The sequence below is a fragment of the Rhinopithecus bieti genome, unplaced genomic scaffold (assembly GCF_001698545.2).
Source record: "Rhinopithecus bieti isolate Rb0 unplaced genomic scaffold, ASM169854v2 scaffold_38181, whole genome shotgun sequence".
NCBI lineage: Eukaryota > Metazoa > Chordata > Mammalia > Primates > Cercopithecidae > Rhinopithecus > Rhinopithecus bieti.
This window is the reverse complement of record NW_016815853.1, coordinates 769,752-794,398: the sequence shown is the minus strand read 5'-3', so window position 1 is coordinate 794,398 and position 24,647 is coordinate 769,752. Positions and strand designations below refer to the sequence as shown.

Here is a 24,647-nt window from a genome sequence, read left to right as displayed (position 1 = left end):
TATGATCTGATAAATGTATCATGTGTGGCATTGCACTTGTTGCTTATGAAAAATCAGCAGTTGCCTGGTAACCGAAATTGTCAGCTCCCAAACCTCCAAGGCCACGGTGCCAGGCCTGATGGCTTCTCAGGAGCCATCGCTGAGGCTGCAGAACAAAGTCTGATGAACCTGGGGCATGGGGGACAGAGACACCCCCAGTCCTCGTTAAAAGTTTTCCCACGAAGAAAATGAATCAGGGACCCTCAGAGCCATGGTTTGTTGCTGCATCCAGCTTTAAGAGACAAGTGGGGAGGAAACTCTTCCAGGCTCCTCATGGTCCCAGCACCCACACAGGGACAGGCACCATGTGGGGTGGTGGCTGCTGTTCGTGCTGGGTCTTGCGGGGACCCTGGGCTCATTCCCAGTGTCTGGGTCCCTTGGCACCCCCCCACCCATGACAGGCATTGCCCACATTCTGCCTGGGCTTGGGAGTGGCCCTAGATGGGCGTAGACGTCATAGTCCAGTGAGCTTAGCAGGGGGGCATCTGCTTCCAAGACTGTTTCTGGGTGCCTGCTCCCCAGTGGCCTGGCCCCTCTGTGGGGTCCATCAGCCACCCCAAAGGCCCTGTCCCACTGGACAGACCCCAACTCTGGCATGATAATTGAGAGAGGAATGTAAAAATCCCCCTGGGAACGAGAGCCAGACCCTGACCCTAGGGTGCATTCTCTGTCCCTTTCCCCTCCCAGGCACCTCATCCTTGAGGCCTAGATCCGTCTCCGTCTCCCAGCTTCAGGGTCCTCCTCCCCTTCTCCACGTATACCCCACCCCTCATGGGCAGATCATAGCAAGCTGGAATCACACGTGTACCACCTCCTGGCTTTTGTCCATCAAGTGTGGACCACTGTGTTTTACTGTGTTGCCTTTATAGTAAATAGCTAGTGTAAAAAGACTTACGACCAAAATTATGTTAATAAAATCATGTGTGTAATCATCTGTCGAGAGAGGAAGCGTCACTGGCCTCTTGGGATTGCGAGAATTGAGCTAAAGACTGTGGAGGTTTGTTGTGAAAGGGAATGAAAACCTGAGTCTTCTCCGCCCCGGGGTTAACGCCTTTGAACCCTCCGTAAATGCACTGCGACCTCAGGGGTGGTGGGAGCTATCCCGGGTGCTGAAGATGTCAGGGAAGCAAGGGAACGGTGGGGTAGGGACCCCCCACGGAGCTGAGGAGCATTTGTTGGGCAGGGTGACCTCCTTCGTTAACTTGATAGGCTGCCCTAGATTCATATTCTGCTCACCCATGCAGCAAGCATTCATTTTTTCACTCATTCATTCATTCACATGCCAGGTCTTGGCCATCACTGCCACCTTCTCACCACCCTCCAGGCCTTGCTGTGACTTCACCTCCACCAGGCTAGCAGAGGACGTGGCACACACACCTGCTGCACTCACTGTTGGCCCTGTCTGGAGCTGTTTGCAGGGCTTTATCCATGTCTTTCCAGGATGCACAGCGTGGACCCTGTAGCCAGACGTGTGAGTTCATCCAGGCTCCACCACTTCCAGCCATGAGACCCTGGGACAGTCTTGTAGACCTTGGAGACCTCGTAAGATGGTTATGATAAGTAAGTTGATTCATAGACTCAACCCCTTGGGAACCGCGCCCTCCATAAAGTGTGATGTGCTGTCTGCCCTTATTCTTACCAGGTCCCTGACAGCCTGGTGACAGGGCCCTGGGCTCATTCACCCTTTAACCCCCATACCTATGGACACTGTGCACTCTCCTGCCACCACGTGAGGCCTTCTGCACTTCTCTCCCAGCAACCCGGCCTCTCATCCTGGGGCTGACTTAGTTTGTGATTTTGTAATGACTTATTCTCCACCTACCTCCACCCACTAAAGTGCAAATCCTACCAGGTCTGGGCCTTGGTCATCAGCTCCCCAGGGAGTTCTAGGCCCCAGGACAGTGTCTCATGAACAGCAGGCACTCCTTCCATGGCTGCAGAATGATGGTGTGGCTTCGGCAGAGACGTCCCCCGCTTCAGGCTGGCCTTCCTGGAGAAAGACAGGCCCCTTCTCCTCTATTGTGCTTTAATTTTTAGAAGTTTCCTTGTTTGCGGGGCAGGATCACGCCTTCCTTAGAATAATTTCCTTTCCTATTTTCAGCTTATAAACTTTGGAAGCAAACAAGCTCTCCTCCTGTAGAAAGCACCCTGACAGGAACGCCGCCCACGCTGTGCTGCGCTGTCATTAATGAATTACCAGGATGGTGCAGAGCTGTAAGCGCTCATCCGCTCCAAGCTGCTCCCAGAGAATGCAGCTTTTCTGGGCTGGATGCCAGGACAGCCTGGCAGCCCCTGGAGGGGCGGGAAGGGGAGCTACAGCCCGGGGCCCTTCTTCCATGTTGGGAAAGTGGGTGTTGCCTCCTGCTCAATCGTGTTCATCCCAAATCTTTTGTATTTCCCATTGATCCACGTCTAGAATGGACAGAGCAGCAGGAGCATTCAAGCCACTTCCCTGTAGGACGATTAGATCTTGACAATTGGATGCCGTAAGTAATATATGTATATATATTTTGAGATGGAGTCTTGCTCTGTCGCCCAGGCTGGAGTGCAGTGGCACGATCTCAGCTCACTGCAACCTCCGCCTCCCAGGTTTGAGCGATTCTGCTGCCTCAGCCTCCCGAGTAGCTGGGATTACAGGTGCCTGCCACCACGTTTGGCTAATTTGTTTGTATTTTTAGTAGAGACGGGGTTTCACCATGTTAGCCAGGATGGTCTCGATCTCCTGACCTCGTGATCCACCCGCCTCAGCCTCCGAAAGTGCTGGGATTACAGGCGTGAGCCACCATGCCCAGCCATAATTTTTAATGTAGTAGAATATTGTCTACCTTTTCTTAACACTTAGGCAACTCATGGTTTCCAAGAGACTCATGAGGATAAACATTGCATCTCTGGGGCCATTACTCTCACCCTGAACTGATGTTGAAGAATGGGAGTTCCTGGTTCACTGGGGGACTGTGACCTCACAGAAGTGCCTGGCCTTCGTCATCATTGTTGGACTCCTCAAACACGGAGCCTGACGAGAGGTTGGCCTAGCGTTGAACACGGCCCAGTGAAGATCAGGCGTGAAGTAGACACAGAGGCCTGGCTTGGCCTTCCCGCTGTGTCAGTCAATATCTGAGCTTCATCTTTAGTTTAATATGGACTTTGGGAGGAAATCATAGTGTATCTCAACAAACACATGGAAAGAAGAACTGTTTACAACTTTTAAATGAAGTGAGACAAAAGCACCAGGTATGGTTCTCGAACACAATGTCAGGGTGTTTCCTTTTCATAACTGTGGCCTTTAATAATTGGAGACTCATAGCACTCAGCCCGTGGTGGGCAGGACTGTGGACTTCACTCATGTTAACTCAGGCAGTCCTGACAAAAACCCTAAGAAACAGGTGCAAGTAAGACCACAGCTTGTAGTTGAGGAAACCGAGGTATGGAGAGGTTGGGTGACTTGTCCCAGGCAAAGAGCCAGCAAGAGGCAGAGCTGGGATTTGAACCTCGACCTTCCAGCCCCAGGGTGGATACTCTTAGCCCCTCTAAGGCCATGCTCAATGCCCAGAAGCCAAGTGGGTCTGGAGCCCTCCATTGATGAATGACAAAATGCTCTAAACATTTCTTTTTTTCTCAGCCAACTGTGCTTTATTGACAGTGCACCACTCAGGCCTTGACCACATACTTCCGCAGCGGGGACAGCTGTTCCTTCCACTGCTGCTTCTTGGTCTGCAGGTTCTCGTGCTTGTTGAGTCGGCAGCGCATGGCACATGTCTTCTTAGGCTGCAGGTCCAGGGGTTTGAACTTCTTGCCCTTGTAGAATTTCCTGAGGTTTTCTTTCTGAGTCTGGTTAACAACTGTGAGAACACGGGCAATGGATTTGTGGACATTCGGATCTTAGAAAGCCTGGAGGCCGCGCCGCCTGTCACTTTGGTGATGGGCAGCTGGGACAGCCCCACCTTCACGTCCTCCAGCTGCTTCAGCAGCTCCTCCCTCTTCTTCCCACAAAGGTCTCGGGCCTTGATCTTGGCCATTGCTGCACAGGCCTCCACCGCCTGCTCCTGCTCTAAACGTTTTTACGTCTTTTACCTTAAAAATATCTTCCTGCAAGTCTAACACTTTGCACTGGAATACACAGTGATGTAGAATTTGAATTGTTTTCACCCAGCATTTCTGCTCAACCTGGGAACGGATGGAGCCATTTGACTGTTCCCAACTGCTTTTATCACTTTCATTTGCACATTAATTTATTTACCGCCATCCACACCTCTAACCCTGAACAAGGTGTTGGGAAAGGTGTGTAAATGTGTGTCAACGGCATGCTCTAATTAAGCATTGCTTCTCAGCTGAGGCACTTGTACCCCCCAGAGGTCATCAGGCAACGTCTGAAGACGTTCATGGTTGTCATAACCCTCGTGTTTGTGGCAGGGTTGCTGTTGTACACAGTAGGCAGAGGCCAGAAATGCTTCTGAACACCCCACAGGGCAGGGACAGCCCCGTCAGCCTCACAGAGAGTGACCAGCCCCAACGTCAGGAGTGCATGGTCAGGAGTTTTCCCCAGGGAGCCCCCAGGCCACTAATCCAAGAAGACCAACACCACTGCCCTCCACACTTTGTACTTCTGCGAACACCAACCTCACGGAGGAGGTAGCCTTGAGTCATCAGCTCCATGGGTTGGTAAAAAGATGTGTCTCCCAGAGGAAGCTGAACGTACACTCAATGCTAGGCGTCTTTTAGAGCTCCTTTCCCTGCCTCGAGTACTCAGCCAACTTGGAGGGAGCCACACGTGCTAGCACTGGAAGGAATGCCCCCTGTCCTGGATGCCCATGCCACGGTGCCCACTCCACTCACCACCCCCTCACTGTCATCTCCTGGTCACCGTGTCTTTGGCAGGGCGTGAGTGCCTCACCTGCAGGCTGTGGACAGGAGCGCTTGTGGTTCTGCCCAGGAGGAAGGTTTGGCACTGCTGTGGACTCAGCCTCCCATCTGCTGGACTCCTCTGCCTGCTGTGCTGGATCACCCCTTGGCTGCAGCGAGGCTGGCTCCAGAGTTTGCTCTCCTCTGGGGTCATCCTGCCCACAGCTCGGGCCCTTTCTGGCTTAGATGCGTGGATAAGAACAGCCTTTTCTTGAAGAGATGAGGAGTCCTTTAAAGGATCACCAGCAGCGATGAAGCCAAATTCTTCTTATCTGGTCTGTAACGAAGCCAGCCAGGCAGAGCCGGAGGTCCTGGCGTCCCTGAGACCTGAGACCTTTTCCTTTCAGCCACATGGCCCTCCATGTGAGTGCCAGTCATGACTCAAGGCTGTGAAACTCTGCGTGTCTGGTTCCCCCTTCTTCCTTCTCATTTTTTTCTTTTTTCTTTCCCTTTCTTTATTTCTTTTCTTTTTTTTTCTTTTTTTTTTTGATTAAGTCTCGCTGTCACCAAGGCTGGAGTGCAATGGGACGATCTCTGCTCACTGCAACCTCCGCCTCCTGGGCTCAAACATTCTCCTGCCTCCGCCTCCCAAGTAACTGGGATTATAGGCCCCCACCACTACACCCAACTAATTTTTATATTTTTAGTAGGGGTGGGGTTTCACCATGTTGACCAGGTTGGTCTCAAACTCCTGACCTCAGATGATCCATCCGCCTTGGTCTCTACAAGTGCTGGGATTACAGGCATGAGCCACCACACCCAGCCTCTTTTTTTCTTTCTTCTTTTACTCCTTCACGATCCTATGAGTCTCACATCAGAGTCTGGCACTATGACCTATGCAGAAAACTGAGTAGCTCCTTTGGCTTTCCACGTAGGCTTGCCCGGCTCTTATTTATGTCGGGACTGGCATTCCATCCAGGCGTGGGAAGCTGCACCGTATTTTTATTCTTGACTCTCACGGATGACAGGAGTTAGGATACTGTGGCCCTCCCCTCTGTTGGACCACAGTATACGCCGTGGTTTATGCTGTAAAACCTTAGAGGCATGTTTCCCAGCCTGCTGACTTCCCACTGGCAATGCTGCAGGCAATTGTAGGGTGCCAAGTTGAGCTTCTGGCCTTCTAGAACCTTCTCCCTGATTAATCTGTATCCTCAGGAGTTCTCATGCTCTGGGTCATATAACCACTTCAGTTTTGCTCTCTATCCCCTCCCCATAAGGAATACTTGGAATTATTTATTAATAACGAGAGGACTATGAAGAAACCTTTAAGACGCTTCTAGAATGGTAATTTGAGGAGCTCCAAGAATCCATTTCCCAGCAAAACAACCAAAACTGGTAAAAATTCTTTTAAAAAACATAAATTAATGTCTCTACAAATTGTTTTAAGGGGATTAAGCAAATGAAGGTACACTCATTCACAATATCAACAAAATCGTAAGAGCAGTGACAGTCTGTGACACTTGAGGCCCTAACCGGTCCCATGACCTCCTCCTCTCCCCTGATCAGCTTCCCAAAGCTCCATTTCCAGTGGCCAGGAAGACAGGGCCTTCTCCTCAACTGTCAGTCCACACTGACCATATGAGGGAGGGCAGGCAGCCAGCATTTCCCAACCTCACCATCTCCAAGGTACAGAAGCTGAGTCCTTGTTTAGGGGAAGTAACCAATAGGTTGGGGCTCCCTCTTACACCCAGCCCCCACTCAGAGGGTAGTGGCTCTGCCCCAGTCATGCCAGGCTGAGAATACGAGGGCCCCAGATCAGGCTCACATAGTTGAATTTCCACACTTGAAGAGAAAACAGAAGAAGACCAGAAGCTACTTCAGAGACTTTGCTCAGGGGAAATTTAGTCCACAAGGATACAGACTGCCAAAGTTCTCCCCCAGTGGAACTAACTTCAAAACAGTGTTCAAAACAGTGGGTTCAAACCAAACGAATCTCTTGAAAATAAGGAAGATTGTGGTGGTGGGCCATCAAAGGATCCATGTTCCATCAGAACAAGCTAAACATAAGCTAGCTGCTTTACCAGACAGAACCAGAAAGAGAGACAGCTAAGAGAGACCTCTTGGGGTTCAAATGAACCTTACACACTGGCTTAACACTTTCCCTTCCTGAATTTAACTTTATCAAATTACGGAGCAACTTATGTACCAAGGAATAGGGGGTGAAAAAACAAAGACGGCCGGGTGCGGTGGCTCAAGCCTGTAATCCCAGCACTTTGGGAGGCCGAGACGGGCGGATCATGAGGTCAGGAGATCGAGACCATCCTGGCTGATATGGTGAAACCCCGTCTCTACTAAAAAATACAAAAAACTAGCCAGGCGACGAAGCAGGCACCTGTAGTCCCAGCTACTCGGGAGGCTGAGGCAGGAGAATGGCGTGAACCCGGGAGGCGGAGCTTGCAGTGAGCTGAGAGCCGGCCACTGCACTCCAGCCTGGGCGGCAGAGCGAGACTCCGTCTCAAAAAAAAAAAAAAAAAAAAAAAAAAACAAAGACAGCCAGCAACAAGTAAAGTCTAACAACTGGGTGCAACACCAAACAGACAGAATTCTGCATAGAGACATCACGCACAGAGACAGAGACAGCCCTGCTAAATCCACCATCGCCCCAGGGAGACTGCCCATGTCCAGCGCTGCACCTGTAGGGCTTGGCATTGGACACCTCACACTGTGTGGAAATAGAGTTCATTCAAATAGTCCAGCAAAGGCACTAAAAAAAAAACCAACAACAAAAACAAGCCCCAGAAATAGTGCTAGGAGATTAGTATCTAGAGTTGGGACAATATATGACCTAAAATGTTCAGTTTTTTAAAAAAAGTTATGAGACAGGAAAAGAAAAGGGTAAGTGTGATCCCGAGGCAGGAAAAAAAGTGAGCCACAGTACTTGCCTGTGAGAGGCCCTGATGTTGGATTTAGTAGACAAATACTGCAAAGCAGCCATTGTAAATATGTTCAAAGAACTAGAGGAAAATATGCTTAAGGAGGTAAAGGAATCTACTGTGGTAATAACTCATTGAGTAGAGAATATCAATTTTAGCAAAACTAAATGGACCTTCTGAACAAGGAAAGTATGATAATTAATACAAATATGTACCAAAGAGCTCAACAGATTTGAGTTGGCAGAAGAGTCTGCAAACATAAAAATAGATTTACAGGGATTCAGCAATCTGAGAAACCAAGAGAATAGCAAATGAATAAAAGGAAGAAAACCTCAGAGGAGTGTAAAACCATACAGAGGACCAGTATATGTGTCCTGAGAATGCAAGAAAAAAGAGATAAAGAAGAAAAATGACTAGAGAAAACAATGAAACTTCCCCAGATTTATGAAAAATTGTTATCTACACATCCAGAAGCTCCATGAGCCATGATAAAGACAAAGACATTGGCAAACAGACATGTCATCGTTGAAATGCTTTTTAAAAGGACAAAGAGCGATCCCGAAAGCAACAAAGAGAAAGATCAGTTGTCACACAAAGGGATTCTAGGTGAGATGAACACTTGACTTCTCATCAGAAACAATGTGGGTCCAAAGACAGTGGGATGGCAAAGTCAAGTGACAAAAGGAAAAATCAGAAACCAAGACTATCAGATGCACAGAACCCACCTTTTAAAAATCAAGGTGAGTTCCAGTTTCACATGTAACAAGTGTGGAAGTCACCACTCTGCCCTAACAAGTAAAAAGTGGAACAGATTAATAATTTGAGCAGTATTTTTGATTCTGTAAGTGGATGAGCACATGGTGCCAACCACTCACCCCAAAATGGGAGGGACAGTCATGTGGAAGCCGGGAGGCATAGCTTGCTAGAGGAGAGATTTGGGATCGGAGACCACTGTGGGAAACGGTGTCAGCATAGAAGAAACTGAACTTTAACTGATGGATTGCTAGAGGCCCAGAGTGGATGAGTCTGAGAGTTACAAATAACTCCAGAGGGACCCAGTCCCAGGAAGCCCACCTCACTCTTGTGAATTTTACCTACAAGAATTAACCAGGTTCCCCAAGAAAAGATTGCAGAAAAAAACTGTTTTGCTTCCATCAAGGGGAGGAAAAAAGGAACTATTTTGAAATCTACCAGATCACTTGGTTCTCAAAAAGGTCTGCCCTCAGGAGAAAACATCCAACCAGGGCATAAAATGCTGGGGTTTTATCAGAGTTTAACTTACCTGAGGGAAGAGAACTACCCAACTTCAGCCTGCCCTAGCTTCCCACATAGGAGAAGGAAAATACTCAATCCAGTTCCCAAAATGTTGGGGTTTTATCAGAGTCCAGCTTCCTTGAGGGAGGAGAACTACCCAGTTTCAGCCTGCCCTAGCTTCCCATGCAGAAGGAGGAAAATGCCCCCCTACAGCCCACTCTCACTATCCTGCCCCATGTAAAACAGCAGGGACTGAGAAGCACTTGTGAAGTTAACAGTCCAGAGACACAGGGTCGCTAAATAACCAGGATCTAATTACAGGATTCGATAATACTTTGCCTCCCCCCACACCTTAGCACTGCATTCCTAAAGGCCTGCTAAAAGCAGTTCCTCTCATTGAGCACACCACGCCTGCCTATGGAAAACATTATAAAGCATACTTAAAAAATAACACACACAGTTTCAAGAAATAGAGCTAGCATCAGAACCAGACATGGCAGGACTATTGGAATTATCAGACTAAGAATTTAAGACCATAAGGGCAAATACGCTACAGGCTGTAATAGATAAAGCAGACAGCATGCAACACCAGGTGCACAATGGAAGCAGAGATAGAAACCCTAAGAAAGAACCAACAGTAAATGCTAGAGATGGAAAAACACTGCAACAGAACTGGAGAATGCTTTCGATGGGTGTATTGGTAAACTGGACCCCCCTGAGGAAAGGATATCTGAGATGAACAACATATCAATGGTAACTTCCCAAACTGCCAAACTGAAAAGCAAAGACAATAAAGACTGAAAAAATGGAACAGAATATCCAAGAACTATGGGGTGACTACAAAAGATGTAACATACTTGTAGTGGGAATACCAGCAGGAGAAAAAGAATGGGGGGTGGGGGAGAGAGAGAGAGAGAAAATACTTGAAACAATCATCACTGGAAATGCCCCACAAATTAATACCAGACACAAAACCTCAGTTCTAGGAATTTCAGAGATCACCGAGCAGGATAAATGCAAAATAATAATAATAATAATGAAAAATCTATGCATATTATTTTCCAACAACAGAAATTTGAACATTTTTTAAAAATCCAGAATGAAGCCAGGAAGTGATGAGGAGAAAGATCATACCTGTAAACCAACAAATATAAGAACTGCGTATGACTTTTAACCAGAAACTAAACAAGCAAGAGGAGAGCAAGGTAAAATATTTAGTGATGAGAGAAAAAGACCACCAACCTACAAGTCTGTACCCTGCAAAATTGTCTTTTTTTTTCTTTTTTCTTTTTGAGACAATTTCACTCTGTTGCACAGGCTGGAGTGCAGTGGTGCAATCTCAGCTCACTGTAACTTCTGCCTCCTGGGTTCAAGTGGTTTTCGTTCCTCAGCCTCCTGTGTAGTTGGGATTACAGGCACCCACCACCACACCTGACTAATTTTTGTATTTTTGGTAGACACAGGGTTTCACCACGTTGGCCAGGCTGGTCTCAAACTCCTGACCTCAAGTGATCTGCCCACTTCAGCCTCCCAAAGTGCTTGCGTTACAGGCACGAGCCACCATGCTATGCCCGGCCAAAATTATCTTTCAAAGGTGAAGGAGAAATAAATCAAAACAATAAAAAGGGGAGATAATTTATTATCAGTCAAACTGCCTAGTAAAAGATGTTTACGAAAGTTCTTTAAAGAGAAGGTAGAAACTCAGATCAGACAGAAAAGACGAGTCATGAAGAAAGAATAAATTAACATAAAATAAAACTTATTTTCTTATTTTAACTGATACGGTAGATAATAATTTGTGGCAAATAATAATAGCAACAAGATCTCCAATTAAGTGTGCTTATGATATATCTTATGTGTGTGTAACAGTAGCAAGATCTTCAATTAAGTATGTTTATTATATATCTTATGCATGTCTACATATGTATGCATGTGCACATAAGCTATACACATGCCTGTATACACTTACGTGTGCCTATATATAAGTGAAATGAATGATAGATATAATGCAGTGAATGCAAGGGAAGAACCAGGAATCTTTTATCACACTACCTGTGAAGTGGTATAATGTTCTTTGAAAGTAGGGTTGGATTCATTGTAAATGTATATTGGAAACTCTGGAACAATCACTTTAAAAGGTTTAAAATGGGGGGTTACTGATATACTGAAGTGAGAAAACAGAATCATATAAAATTCTCAGCTAAAACTACAAAAGGCAGAACAAAGAGTGAAGGACATAAATACAAACAAGAGCAAGTGTAAGAAAGAGAAAACAGGTACCAATATGGTAGATATTAATCTAGTCATATCAGTAATCACATTGAAAGTCAATGGTTTAAGTGCACCAATTAAAAGATGGAGATTGTCACAGTGGATCAAAAAATAAGACAAAACTGTATGTAATCTACAAGAAGCCAACTTTAAATATTTAAAAAATGTGGATTAAAAGTAAATGGATGCAAAATATGTCATGCTAACACTAATCCAAATAAGGCAAAAGTAGCTATATTAATTTCAAACAGAGCAGATTTCAAAGTGAGGAAAGTCATCAAGGATAAAGAAAAGAATAATAATAAAGTGGCCAATTCTCCAAGAAGACATAACAATCTTTAACAGATATGCACCCAACAACACAGTGTCCAAATACGAGGCAAAAGCTGATACGACTGCAAAGAAAAACAGATTAATTCACTCTCATAGTTGAAGACTTCAGCGCCCCTTCTATCAGAAATGGACAGATCCAGCAGACAGAACGTCAGCAAGAACATAATTAAGAATACATGTTCTTCCCAACTCACAGGGAACATTCACGAAAACAGCACATTCTGAGCCATAAAACACACCCTAACAAATTAAAAATCATATAAATCATACAGTGTCTGCTCTTAGACCGCAATGGAATTGAACTAGAAATAAATAACAGAAAGACAACGGGAAAATCACAAAATATATGGAGATTAAACAAGACTTTAAAATAATACGTGAGTCAAAAAGAAATCTCAACCTTTTTTTTTTAAATTTCTTGAACTAAGTTAAAATAAGAAACAACAACGACAAACTCCTGGAACTAATATAACTAATTAACTATAGCAAGATTAAAGGATATAAGGTTAATAGACAAAAGCAAATTGCTTTCCCAAATGCTAGCAATGAACAAGTGAAATCTGAAATTAAAAACAAAATAACATTACATTAGCACCTTAAAAAGTGAAATACTTAGATATAAGTCCAACAAATATATACAAGACGTACAACTCTGCTGAAAGAAATCAAAGAATAACTAAATAAAGGGAGAAATACTCCATGTTCACGGCCAGGATGACTCAACATTTTCAAAATGTCAGTTCTTCCAAATTTGATCTCTAGATTCAATGTAATTCAAATCAAAATCCCAGAAACTTATTTTGTGGAGATTTAAAAATTGATTCTAAAGTTTATATGGAGAGGCAAAAGACTCAGAGAAGCCTACATAATATTGAAAGAGAAGAACAAAGTTGAAGGAGTATTATTACCCAACTTTAAGACTGTAATGCTACAATAATCAAGACTGTGTGATACTGGTGAAAAATGCACCCATAGTATATTTTTAATAACAACCCTTTATCAGATATGTCTTTACTGCATATCTGATTGTCTACTACAACAAACCCATTGGTAAATAGATCAATGGAACAGAATAGAGAGCCCAGAAATAGACTCACATAAATGTAGCCAGTTGATCTTTGACAAACAAAGACAACGCAATGGAGTAAAGATAACCCCTTCAACAAATGATTCTGAAATAACTGGAAATCCTCATGCAAAAACCATGAATCTAAACTCACACCTTACTCTCATCATAAAAACTAACTCAAAACCTAAATGTAAGATGCAAAAGTATAAAACTCCTAGGCTATAACATAAGAGAAAAATCTAGATGATCTCAGGGATGATGATGTGTTTTTAGATGAAACACCAAAGTCATGATCCATGAAAGATAGAATGAATTAATTGGACTTTGTTAAAATGAAGAACTTATTTCCTGCAAAGGACAATTTCAAGAGAATGAAAAGACAAGACACAGACTGCAAGAAAATATTTGCAAAAGACATACCTGATAACGAACTGTTATTAAAAATACACAAAGAACTCTTGAACTCAACAATAAGAAAACAAGCCGGTTTAAAAATATGCCAAAGACCTTAACAGGCACCACACCAAAGAAGATACACAGATGGCAGATAAGCATATAAAAACGTGCTTCATATTGTATGTCATGTAAGACCTGAAATTATAAAACTCTTGGAAGAAAATATAGGAGAAAAGCTTCATAACAATGGGTTTGACAATGATTTCTTGATTATCACACCACAGACACGGAAAACAAAGGCTAAAATAGACAAATGGGACTACATCAAAATAATAAACTTCTATGTATCAAAGGATGTGATCAACAGAATGAAAAGGCAACATACAGAATGGGAGAAAACATTTACAAATCAAATAACTGACAAGGAGTTAATATCCAAAATGTATTTAAAAACTCCTACAAAATAACTACAAAAGGAACAAATTAAAAATGAGCAAAAGACTTGAGTAGATATTTCTCTAAAGAAACACAAATAACCAACAAGTTCCTGAAAAGATGCCCAGTGTTTCTAATTATTAGAAACATGTAAATCGAAACAATGATATACCACCTCACACCCATTAGAACAGTTACTATTAAACAAAACAATAGAATACAAAAGAGACAAAGAAAATCCTAGAAAAAAAGTGTTGGCCACGATGTGGAGAAATTCAAACCCTTATGCATTGTTGGTGGGAATATGAAATGATGCAGCTGCTGTGGAAAACAGTAAGGCTCTTCCTCAAAAAATTAGACATTAAGCTACCATATGATCCAACAATTCCACTTTGGGGTATATGCATGAAAGAATCAGAAGCAGGATCTCGAAGAAATATTTGTACACCCATGTTCATGGCAGCCTGTTCCACAATAGCCAAGAGGTGGAAGCAACACAAGTCTCCATGGATGGATGGATGGATGGATGGATGGATGGATGGATGCATGGATGGATGACGAATGGATGGATAGATGCATGGATGGATGGATGGATGGATGGATGGATGGATGGATGATGGATGGATGGATGGATGCATGGATGGATGGATGGATGGATGGATGGATGGATGGATGCATGGATGGATGGATGGATGGATGGATGGATGGATGGATGATGGATGGATGGATGGATGCATGCATGGATGCATGGATGGATGGATGGCTGGATGGATGGATGGATGATGGATGGATGGATGGATGGATGGATGGATGGATGGATGGATGGATGGATGGATGGATGGATGGATGGATGGATGGATGGATGGATGGATGGATGGATGGATGGATGGATGGATGGATGGATGGATGGATGGATGGATGGATGGATGGATGGATGGATGGATGGATGGATGGATGGATGGATGGATGGATGGATGGATGGATGGATGGATGGATGGATGGATGGATGGATGGATGAACATGCTTTGATCCATTCATACAATGGTACATTACTCAGCTTTAAAAAGGGAGGAAATGCTAACATATGCTACAACATATATGAACCTTGAAGACATGATGCTAAGTGAAATCAGCCAGCCACAAAGTAACAAATTCTGTTTAATTCTGCATATACAAAGTACTCAGAGGAGTCAAATCCATGGAGACAGAAAGTAGAATGGTGGATGTTAGGGGCTGAGGATAGAGGATAGAGGGAAGTAACTGCATCATTCCCAGGAGGATGGCTGACATAAGAAACACACATATTAATACCTCTTGGTGAGGATGTAGAGAAATGGGAACTCTCGGACACTGTTGGTGAGATGTAAAAGGGTGAAGCCACTTTGGAAAACAATCCTGAAAGTCTTCAAAATGTTAAACATAGAGTTACAGTGTGGCCAGCAATTCCACTCCTAGGTGTATACCAGGAGAAATAAAAGTGGGGACACAAATGTTCATTATTTATAGCAGGATTATTCATAATAGCCCCAAAGAGGAAACAGCCTGAACATCCATCCATTGATGAATAGATAAATAAAATGTAGTGAATATTATTTGGCTATAAATAAATGAAGTACTGATGCATGATACGATATGCATCAATCTTGAAATTACTGTTCTGAGTGAAGGAAGCCAGCTACACAAGACCAGGCATGGTATAACTCAAATGATGTGAAATTTCCAGAATAAGCAGAATATTGGGCTGTGGTTACCTAGGATTGGGGGTAGAGGCAAAATGGGTAGTGACTGCTAGTGGGTATGAGGTTTCCTTTTTGGGGGTGACAAAAATGTTATAAAATTGATTGTGGTATTGTTTGCATATCTATGTGAATACACTAAAAAACTTTGAATTATATAGTTAAAAGTGGGTGAACTGTCTGGTATGTGAGTTTTATATCAATAGAGCTGCTGCTTTTAAAAATAGATGACTAAAATTAACACTTTTCTCCCCTGGAGGGTATTCACTTTCTCTCTCTTTTATTTGTATAAATGTATGGGCATAGAGTGAAATGATGGGCAGTGGAGACTTGGAGCGTATCCATTCTCTAACACAGAAGTAGAGCAGTTATCAGAGGCGTGAATCTGAGGCTGAAATTTCAAGATTGTAGTTGCAATCTGGAGAATGTTTTTTGGGCACAGGTCCACCCTTGGCATTGAAAGAAATGCATCATCTGAAAAGAGATGTTTCCTCTGCATCAACAGAGATCTGGCTGACTCCCAGGAAGAGCGAAGCTGGCGGGCTGGAAGCTGACACTGTCCTTGCAGTGAGCACCTTCTCCGTGGTCTGAGGGAGGGCCAGGCGCTTGGTCATCATCCTTCATTTCCCTCTTATCCTACTTAGAAAGTCTCCATTCGTCCACTCATGTGATAGGACAATCTTTACTTATTCCCTATTTTTTGATGTACCAAAAGCTGTACATAATTAATGTTCGGAACTCAATGAGTTTGGGATAAGATGATCTAACTGCGTCTGAACTCCCCTGGAAGATTCTGAGAAGCTGACCAAGGCAGTGAACATGATGAGAGAGAAGCCTTCTGACCAGACTGGAGGGGCTGCTAACCTCAGGAGAAAGGGTAGCCATTCAGACCCTCTGAGTGGGAGGGGCTCCCAGGACCTGCGGGGCCTAGTGTGGCTTCTGCAACAAGCTGCCCTGCCTCATAGAGGATCGGTTCTCAAACTCTTATTTGCATAGTATTCAGCTTGGACCAGGGCCAGGGAATGGGGAGATTTTATTTTTAATTCAGATCCCCAGGCTTCTTGTCTCTAGGACCTGGTTCAATCAGCTCAGGCATCTGCATATTGATAAGTTACCCAGAGGTCTCTGGGGCAGGTGGCCTGGGCAGTATTGCTGCTGCATATGCAACAGCCATGAAATAGCAAACCTCACTCTCGGTCCTGGGTTATGTGCTTGCTGGTGGTGAGAGCAGGTCAGCACCTTCTGACCACTCCCAGCCCTGCCCTTGGAAATCCAACCCATTTCACAGCTTGAGGTGCTGTCTGTATACTGATGAACCCCAAATGTACAGCTCCAGCCTCACATTCCCTCAAATCCCACTGGTTTACTACAGGGCATATTTGACATCTCTGCCCACACTCACAAAGGCCTCTTCAAGTTAACAAGAGTTAACTTGTTAACTCTAACAAGTTAATAAGTTGAAAAATAAATGCCTGCACGCCTATCTGCCATCAAGCTGCCCCATCAGATCCAACTCACGTCTGTGCTGAAAGTTCCATCCTTCCAGGCTCTTAGAAAAAGGACCTGGAGTCCCCTTCAGGCCTCTCTCTTTCTCCCACCCTCACACTTGATCCAGCAGCCAACCCTACTTGGCTGTGCCTGAGACACACATCCAGAATCCAACCACTTCCCGACACCCCTCTCACCGCCACTCTGACCAAGGCACCGTTGTCTCTTCCTGGACCCAGGAACTTGCCTCCTAGCAGAGCCCCCTGCTCCCTCTCCATGCACCTGCTGCCTGCTCTCAACCCAACAACTACAGCTGTCATTTAATCCAAGTCCTTGGCTCCGAACCTCCAGAGGCTCTCATCTCAGTTGGAGGAAAAGATGCAGGCTGCGCACACCCTCCAGGACCCTACGTTCTCTGCTGCTCACACACGCAGAACACGACTCTCTGGCCTCTTCTCCCCTGCCCTCCCCATGCCACACACGCTAACCTCTTTGCAGAATGCTCCAGGCAAGCTCTGCTGTGGCTCTTCCCTGCATCTGAGCATCTGTGCCTTACCCCCACCTCCTCCCCCCATCTCCCTTAGGCCTCCACTCAGTTGCCCACTGCCTTCCCCAACCACTGGTCTGAAAGAAGACCCTGCTTTACTTTCTCATCAGAACTTCCTGCTTTCTGATGACATTCTCAGTTTGGTGACCTCATCCCTTCCTGTTTTGTTGCTTGGTTCAGAAGCCAGGCAGCTCCTGGCATGGAGTAGGAGGAGTTAAAAGAGCAGCATCTTTGAGTGAGGAGGACAGATGTGTGAGTGAGACCCCAGGGCCATGGGAGCAAGGACCACAGGACCCTCTTGTCCAGGTTCTGGTATGGGTCCCCTATCCTGGCAAGATACCTTGGGAAGCTGGATGGGGCAAGGAAAGGACACCCTCAACCCAGGCAAGAGTTGGCCCAAAGAGCTTTCTGGAAACCTATAGCTGCGTCCCGGCACTCACAACACCAGGGTGAGAAAGGGCCAGGGTGCCAGCCAGCCAGTCAGTCACAGTGGAAAGGGCAATGCATGGAGTTTGGGCCGCCTTTCCTAGAATTCAGCGTCCCCCTGCCCACTCAGGTCTCCAAGGAGGACCAAGGCATGACCCTCTGACAATGTGGGCCACAGGATGGCAGGGTGGGGGTGTCCAGTGAAAGTGAGGAGTGATCAAAGTGGTGCAGCAATGCTCCACCTCGGGGAAGCCAGGGCAGGATTCCAGGAAGGGGCTCCAGGCAGAAGGCAGGCCTGGCCCATTACATTCACCACTTCAGCACCCTGGCCTTGGACAGCTCCCGGAATGGCCGCCAATCCATTCTCCCTAGGAGGAGGTGAAGGAGGGACCTAGGATGGGAATCTGCCCCTGTCCTGCCCAGAGGCCAGGAGTTGGCTCTCAGAAAACCTTGGCTGAGTCCTCCCCTCGTACCTTCTAAAAAATACGGCTATTTTCGCTGCTCATGGGTTAACTCGCTATTTCATTTGAAGTCCCAATTTCCATGCCAAAGCAAAGCATCATAATTAGCAATAGAATCAGTTCATCCTGCATTTGTTTTTCCCCAGCGAGGAGCAATCAGTTACCTGAGAGGTGTCCGTGGCTGCAGCTAAACGGTGACCCAGCAAGGTGCAATTGGCGAAGTGTCACTTTTATTCACGGCCTCAAATCTGAGAATGGGCTCCTGTGCATTTTAATTATTGGAAAGCACTTACTACCCTTGCTTTAATGAATTATATAAAATTTAAACACGTGCAATTATATCTTTTATAAATAAAAAGCTGTGGAATTGACTTGAGGGTGCTGCGGCCACCAGTAGAGCTGTATTTACTTTTGTCACCCCACCCTCCATCCCTGCCCAGGGTCTCCCGGCCTCCTACCTTGACCTGCCTGCATCCCTCATTTCCTATGGCCTGGCTCTTCCTCTGTCTCCTGTGAGCTGTGAATGTTTAATCATGAGGTGGAGACTCGCCCTTTCCTCTGCTTCATCCTGAAGGAGAGTAGGGTGCTCTGGTTTGGGAGGGAACCCAGGAGCATGCCTCACTCTCTCTGCTGGACACCTTTCTCTTCAAGGCTGAGGTGCTCCTGCTAAGGGCCAGCCCTAAAGCCCCTCCAGGGCCCTCCTCCTCCGCACATGTCACTTGGAGACCGGTTTTGTCCTCTGGGCCCTACAGAGCACCCAGCCACGCCATTCTGTTGGGCATTTGTCACCTGGGAGTACAAAGAGGCTGTGAACAGCTCTTTTCACTCTCTTTTCTCCTAGAACCCAAGGGCACCACACAGATCTTTACAGGGGCTCCTGGGTGTCAGCCACACATTTTTAGATGAACAAATCTGATTCTGTGAATGATGGTTTTGTTTGCTAAGAACCAAGACCTGAGGAGGTGTGTTTATCGCAATGCATAGGCTCATCACGGTTTTGTCTACAGAAAGCCTCGTAAATCCATCACCAAAGCATGAGACCTCTGCTGAAGCCCAGGGCCAAGTTTGTCTTGGACAGGTGCTCAACGAGGAGGGAACAAAGCCAGGCCGCAGCGTAGGGTCAAGGCTGGGAGTGGAAGAGTCCCCAGTGGCAGGTGGCGTGGGCAGTGTGGGAACGGTGTGCATGGTGGAAAAATGGCAGGGGGTCTGAGATTAGCTTGGCCACACTCTTTAGGCAGCCCAGTGCAGATTCCCAGTCCCCTCTCAGACCCAACATCCACTGTTTCTGCAGATAGAATTTTGCAAGCAGTCATGGGAGGCACAGAGGGGTCTGGGCCCTGAGAAAACCAGCATTGCTTCATTTCTCCTCTGGAATCATGGCTCTGCAGGCAAGATGTTGGGGACAGAGTGACGCAGGCCCACCAAGGCCCTTCTGTGGCTTTCTCTATGCAGAAACTCCACAGGGCTTTATTTCCCCATTTTGTATAAGCCTTTCCAAAGTCACATTCCAGAGCCCCCAAGCCATGCCCCGATTCATCCGCTGACCCGTTGCTCTCCCGGGCCATGGAGGAAGAGAAGTCCTTCCGGTCCTACCTCATGCTCCAGCCCTGCATTTGCTGGGGAGGGACGCCCTGCAGCCTCAGGCCCCAGAACATGGCTTGTTCTGCTTATACAGGGAAACCCTGGCATCGAATGCCTGCTAATGTGAGTGAAAGTACTTTCTTCAAAATCACGTTAAATAAAAGGTGAAACAATGTTTAAGTCAGAGAGTGGTTAATTGTCTCTCTCTAACGAGCAACTGACCTCCAGGGCTCAGCCGCTCCGGGAACTCATTACCCACCACGCTCTGGCAGCGGCGCCGAGCACAGGGTGAGCCAATGAGAAGGTTGTCCTGGCCAGGAGCCCAGCTTGGGAGGGACCCTGTTTCCTGCTCCTCCTGGGAAGGTTTCCCGGAGGGGCCAGCTGCTTCCTGTTCCTGGGTGCAGACGCTGTGCTGGGGGCACAGGCAGGGGAAGGAGGTGCAGGGAGCAGAGGGCGCGGGTGTGAGTTGGAATGAATGACCAACTCTCCGGCAGACCTTTGGTGGCTGCCTTGTTGAGAAAAGCTGCCCCAGGGGCTACAGCCTCGTGCCCAGCGCTGTCTGGTGCTGGTATCCCTCCCAATCCTGATAGCTGGTATTGACGGGGTGTTTATTAGGCACCAGACACAGGGCTAACACACAGCCCACAGATAAAGCTAAAGATGAAAAGAGGATCCTGTGGCTGTTTGAATGCTTAGCCACTCCCCTGTCATCCAATTTATGAAATGCAAAATCAGCACCATGCTGGCCTCGGCGTGCTGCGCAGACAGTGTGTGCCGCAGTCATCCCACCCTAGACCATTAGGTTTCCATTTTTCCTCGTATAATATTATTGCTTATCATTTATTAATATGAACCCAAGTGGAATAAAATGATATTACAGCAAGATCTCCATTGCTTTCTACATTCCAACTAGGTACATTGTCAGTAAACAACGTCTCTCTCATTAAGCATTACTGCACTTAGGAGCTATTACCAGTGAGGCACAGAGACCCTGCTCCCCGGGCACTGGATTTCATGGTTTCTCGTTTACAGGTGGCCTCTGACACGGCCTGGAACAGCCAGGCCACAGGTATGTTGAGGGGTTAACAGAGATGTAGCTCTTGGGACCTCTGTAGGCTTCCTAGTGGGGAGGAGGATGATTTTCAAAGCTCCTCTGAACAGAGGGAGGTGGGGGATGGAGACGTGGGGTCATCTTGTTTGCACAGACTGCTCCCCGAGGGAACCCAGCCCTGTTCCTGATCCAGGCACCTGCCTCGGCTATCTGAAAGTGTAATGCTTTGCAGTGTTGGATGTTGAGTGATTGATAGGGTGACAAGAAATGAGCAAGGGTACGGTGAAAAAAATGCCAGGAATGACAGCTGCTCCAGGTTGTGTGGCCCACACAGTGAGCACCGCTGGGGGCCTGCTCACAGCTGGTGAGGGGCTGACAGGGATCCCCAGGGACACGCAGTGGGAGTCCGGCTTTGGCCAAAGTGTCTGACTTTGAAAGTCATAAGAGACAAGAATGTTCTGCCTCCTTCTCTTGGCAGAAATTGGGATCCATTGAAGGGTATTTTTTGCTCACTGGGCTCTGCGTGCCTATCTGTGACCCCACGTGCCACCCACTCATCTGCTGTTCCCTGGTTGCCCTCATTCACTACACTCCATCCAGCCTGTTTCTTTAGTGCTGCCCAAGGCCTTAATGGGTAAGATGGAAGCAAAGATGTCCCCACCACGAGGATGGGACACGGAGTCCCGGCCACTCAGGCAGCTCACCTGCTGATCCTTCTGGAGGAGTTGCTCCCCTTTTCAAGGTTCTTCATGTAAAACGTAGGCTCAAATACCCACAGGAGCCGAAAATAGCCACTCCCCAAGTTGAATGGCATGACTCCCAAGTTTATTCTCTTGGGGGAAGAGGCCCGGAGACACCTGGAGTTGACCATCCTTGAGGCTGTGAGGTGGCCTCACTCACTGCGAAGAACCAGGAGAGGCAGTCTGCTGGGCTTCCTCCTGCACCAGAGCACAGGGGTTGGTTCGTCTTACTTGTGTACCTGTCTGGGTGGGGTCTGAGCATGCTCAGTATCTCTGCCCCATTCCCTCCCTCCGGCCTGGGGAGCAGGCAGCAAAGAAGCCAGGACCAGCTGGGTGGCAAACAGCCCATACCTTAGGCTCCTCCTTGGGGCCCAGGGTGGCGTTCTAGGATGCTCCAGGCCTTGGACTCTGGGATCCTTCCTTCTGATGCCTGTGTCACAGAGAGGGGGTGGCCCAGCAGCCCAACGCCAGCAGAGGCTGCCACTGCCCAGCCCGAGAGGAGCTCTTCACCCCAGGCACTGCGGGTCGGAGCCAGCTACACCCAATGATGGGCCCTAGAAAACCCTCCTGTGACTTCTCCAAGACTCTTGCAATGCTCTGCTGATGGGCACTGAAAAGTGAGTGCAAATTCCGAATACCTGCACGCATTCTAAACCTGTTACGGACTAGGTTCTCCGTGTTCTTATGACCTGTTACAGACCAGGTTCCCCGTGTTCTTACGACTGTATGACCAGGGCAAAGCCATCTGCATGCTTCTCTGATTAAATATCCAGTTGGTGTCTGAGAAGAGGAGAGCCCAGCAGATTTTGATGACTGCTGCTCATTAGCTGTTAAACTAAGATATTGTTTTTATTAGACCTTATCTGAAGAACCAGCCAAGCACGGTTTTTAATGAGAAGCAAAGAGTGAATGAGGCAGCTATAGGACTTGCATATGAAAATGTAGGAGTGTCTGATGAAAGGCAGAGAAATCTCGTGCCCGAAGGATCAACAGAGGCAGGTCACCAGGAAACCGCACGGTTCTGTGCATGCTCTTAATTTTTTCCCCCTCATCTCAGCCTGCAGTAATAATGTATAAATTCATGTATTTATGCTTTTTTTTTTTGCCCATTTGCTAGCCTGTATTCTTTTTTGGGCTTTTGTATTTTTCTTCTAAATTCAAAGCTGTATCCTCCACACCCCCACAGGCTTTGGGGAGTGGTTGGTCAGCCGTTCTGGCGAGAGCCTTTCTGTCTGTCTTACCTTCTGGCCTGGAACCCAGCTCCCTGGGCTCCCCTTCCCCAGGCCCCTCGCGGGTCTCACCAGTTTACCTTGAAGGAAGGCAGGTGCGGCAGCAGCTTCCCCCGGGGTGCCTACCTCCTACTGGGAGGTATTGCTGACTCGCAGGAGGTGGCCCCTGCCGGAGAGGCTGGGTATGCGGATGTGCTTCTCCTTTCCCTCCTACGTTGACCAGCCTTCCAATCCCCCCTTTCAAACCCACCAGGAGCTGTGCAGGCTTCGGGTTCGGCCTCGTCATTGGCTCTGTGCTCCTTCTCACTGCTTCTGTATGTGGACTCGACTTCCTGGGTGACAGGATCCCATCCTCCCTGCAGAGGAGCCACGGAGCTGCACACAGGGCCCCAGGACCACACCATCTGTGCATCTGCAGCAGCACCTGGGCCTTCCCCAGACCAGGGGGAGCTTCATCCAGCATGGGGACCCTTCAAATCAGAGACTCTCGCGAGAATAAAGCAGGCCCTGGCCCCTTGAGAAGGGCAGGTGGGTGGGGTCTCCGGGACAGCAGGAAGGAGAGCCACGTGACATCCTCACAATGTCCCTTTCATCAGCTGACTCCAAGGTGGCTTTACACATTGTCTTTGCTCAGCTGCCACAACAATGCACTGCAGACAGGAGGCTTCGAGAACAGATACTTATTTCCTCACAGTGCTGGAGGTTGGGAGCCCAAGGTCTAGGTGTTGGTTCCTTCTGAGGCCTCTCTCCTCGGCTTGCAGATGGTATTCTATCTGTGTCCTCATGTGGGAGTCCTTCATGTGTATCTGCAACCTCATCTCCTCTTCTTACACGGACACCAGTCAGATGGAAGCAGAGCCCACCCCAAGCATCTCATTTTAATTTAATTTTCCCTTTAAAGATCCTGTCTCCAAATACAGTTGCATTCTGGGGCGGTGGAGGTCAGGTCATCAACATAGGAACTTAGGGAGCACAGTTCACTCCATAATACACATGAAATTATTTCCTGAATAATTTTAAGATCGATGCATTCACAGAGCCCTGATTAGGAGACCAGGAGGTCTGTGGCCCCACACCCACTTGCAGGGCACATAGCGAGTGCTGCCACCTGGTTAGAACCAAGAGATCCAGGTGTGGATGTTCCTGCAGCCACCTGGCCCTCAGGCCTCTGCTGTCTTCTTTTCCTCTCATGCTCCCCAGCCTCCAATCCTCGGTTCCTACCTGCCTTCACCATTTGCCTCCCCAGACCCCAGGACACAGGGCTCAGGGCCCGCCCCATCTCTGTCCGTTGAGTCTGTCTGTGGGACCTGGTTTCAGGTATAGCACCGGGGTCCAGCGCATGCTTTCGTGAGGGTGCACCGTGACTTCCCAGCTCCATGATCATTGGAGCCACATCTGACCCCCTAGAGATTTCCAGTTTCCCAAATCTCAGGGCTCACGGGTGCTCCCAGGACCCCTCCAAAGCAGCCATAGGCTGACTTGTGAGACAGTCAGGGGCCACAGCTGAGATCCTGAGAGGCGGTTACCACAGGGCCCAGCAGAGATTCCGGCCGGCCTCCCTGCACAAAAAAAGAGGCAGGTATATTTTTATCTGATAGGTTTTAGGAACATTTCTGAGAATTTCTAAAGTTACCGGAGAGAGCCAGGAGCATTGGGCAAATGCTTCTGTGCCCCTCCTCCCCGCTGGGACTAGTGGGGTCGGCCCTGTCAGGCGCTCACAGGGCCCCTCCCAGGCTGGCTGTCCTACTTTTTAAATTGCAAGAAGACAATGTGAGGAACATGTCAGCTCATGTGTGAATGTGCGCGGCAGTCACTAAAG

At 47.3% G+C, this 24,647-nt stretch overlaps 1 long non-coding RNA gene and 1 pseudogene across 1 annotated transcript; one reads left to right on the top strand and one right to left on the bottom strand.

Moving 5' to 3' along the window:
* The first annotated feature begins 3,063 nt into the window (after nucleotides 1-3,063).
* Nucleotides 3,064-15,976, top strand: LOC108516533 (uncharacterized). The gene is made up of 3 exons (XR_001881854.1): nucleotides 3,064-3,270; nucleotides 6,156-6,273; nucleotides 15,811-15,976. It is a non-coding gene; the product is annotated as an uncharacterized LOC108516533 (long non-coding RNA).
* LOC108516532 (60S ribosomal protein L35 pseudogene) lies at nucleotides 3,688-4,123 on the bottom strand (annotated as a pseudogene).
* Nucleotides 15,977-24,647: the final 8,671 nt, after the last annotated feature.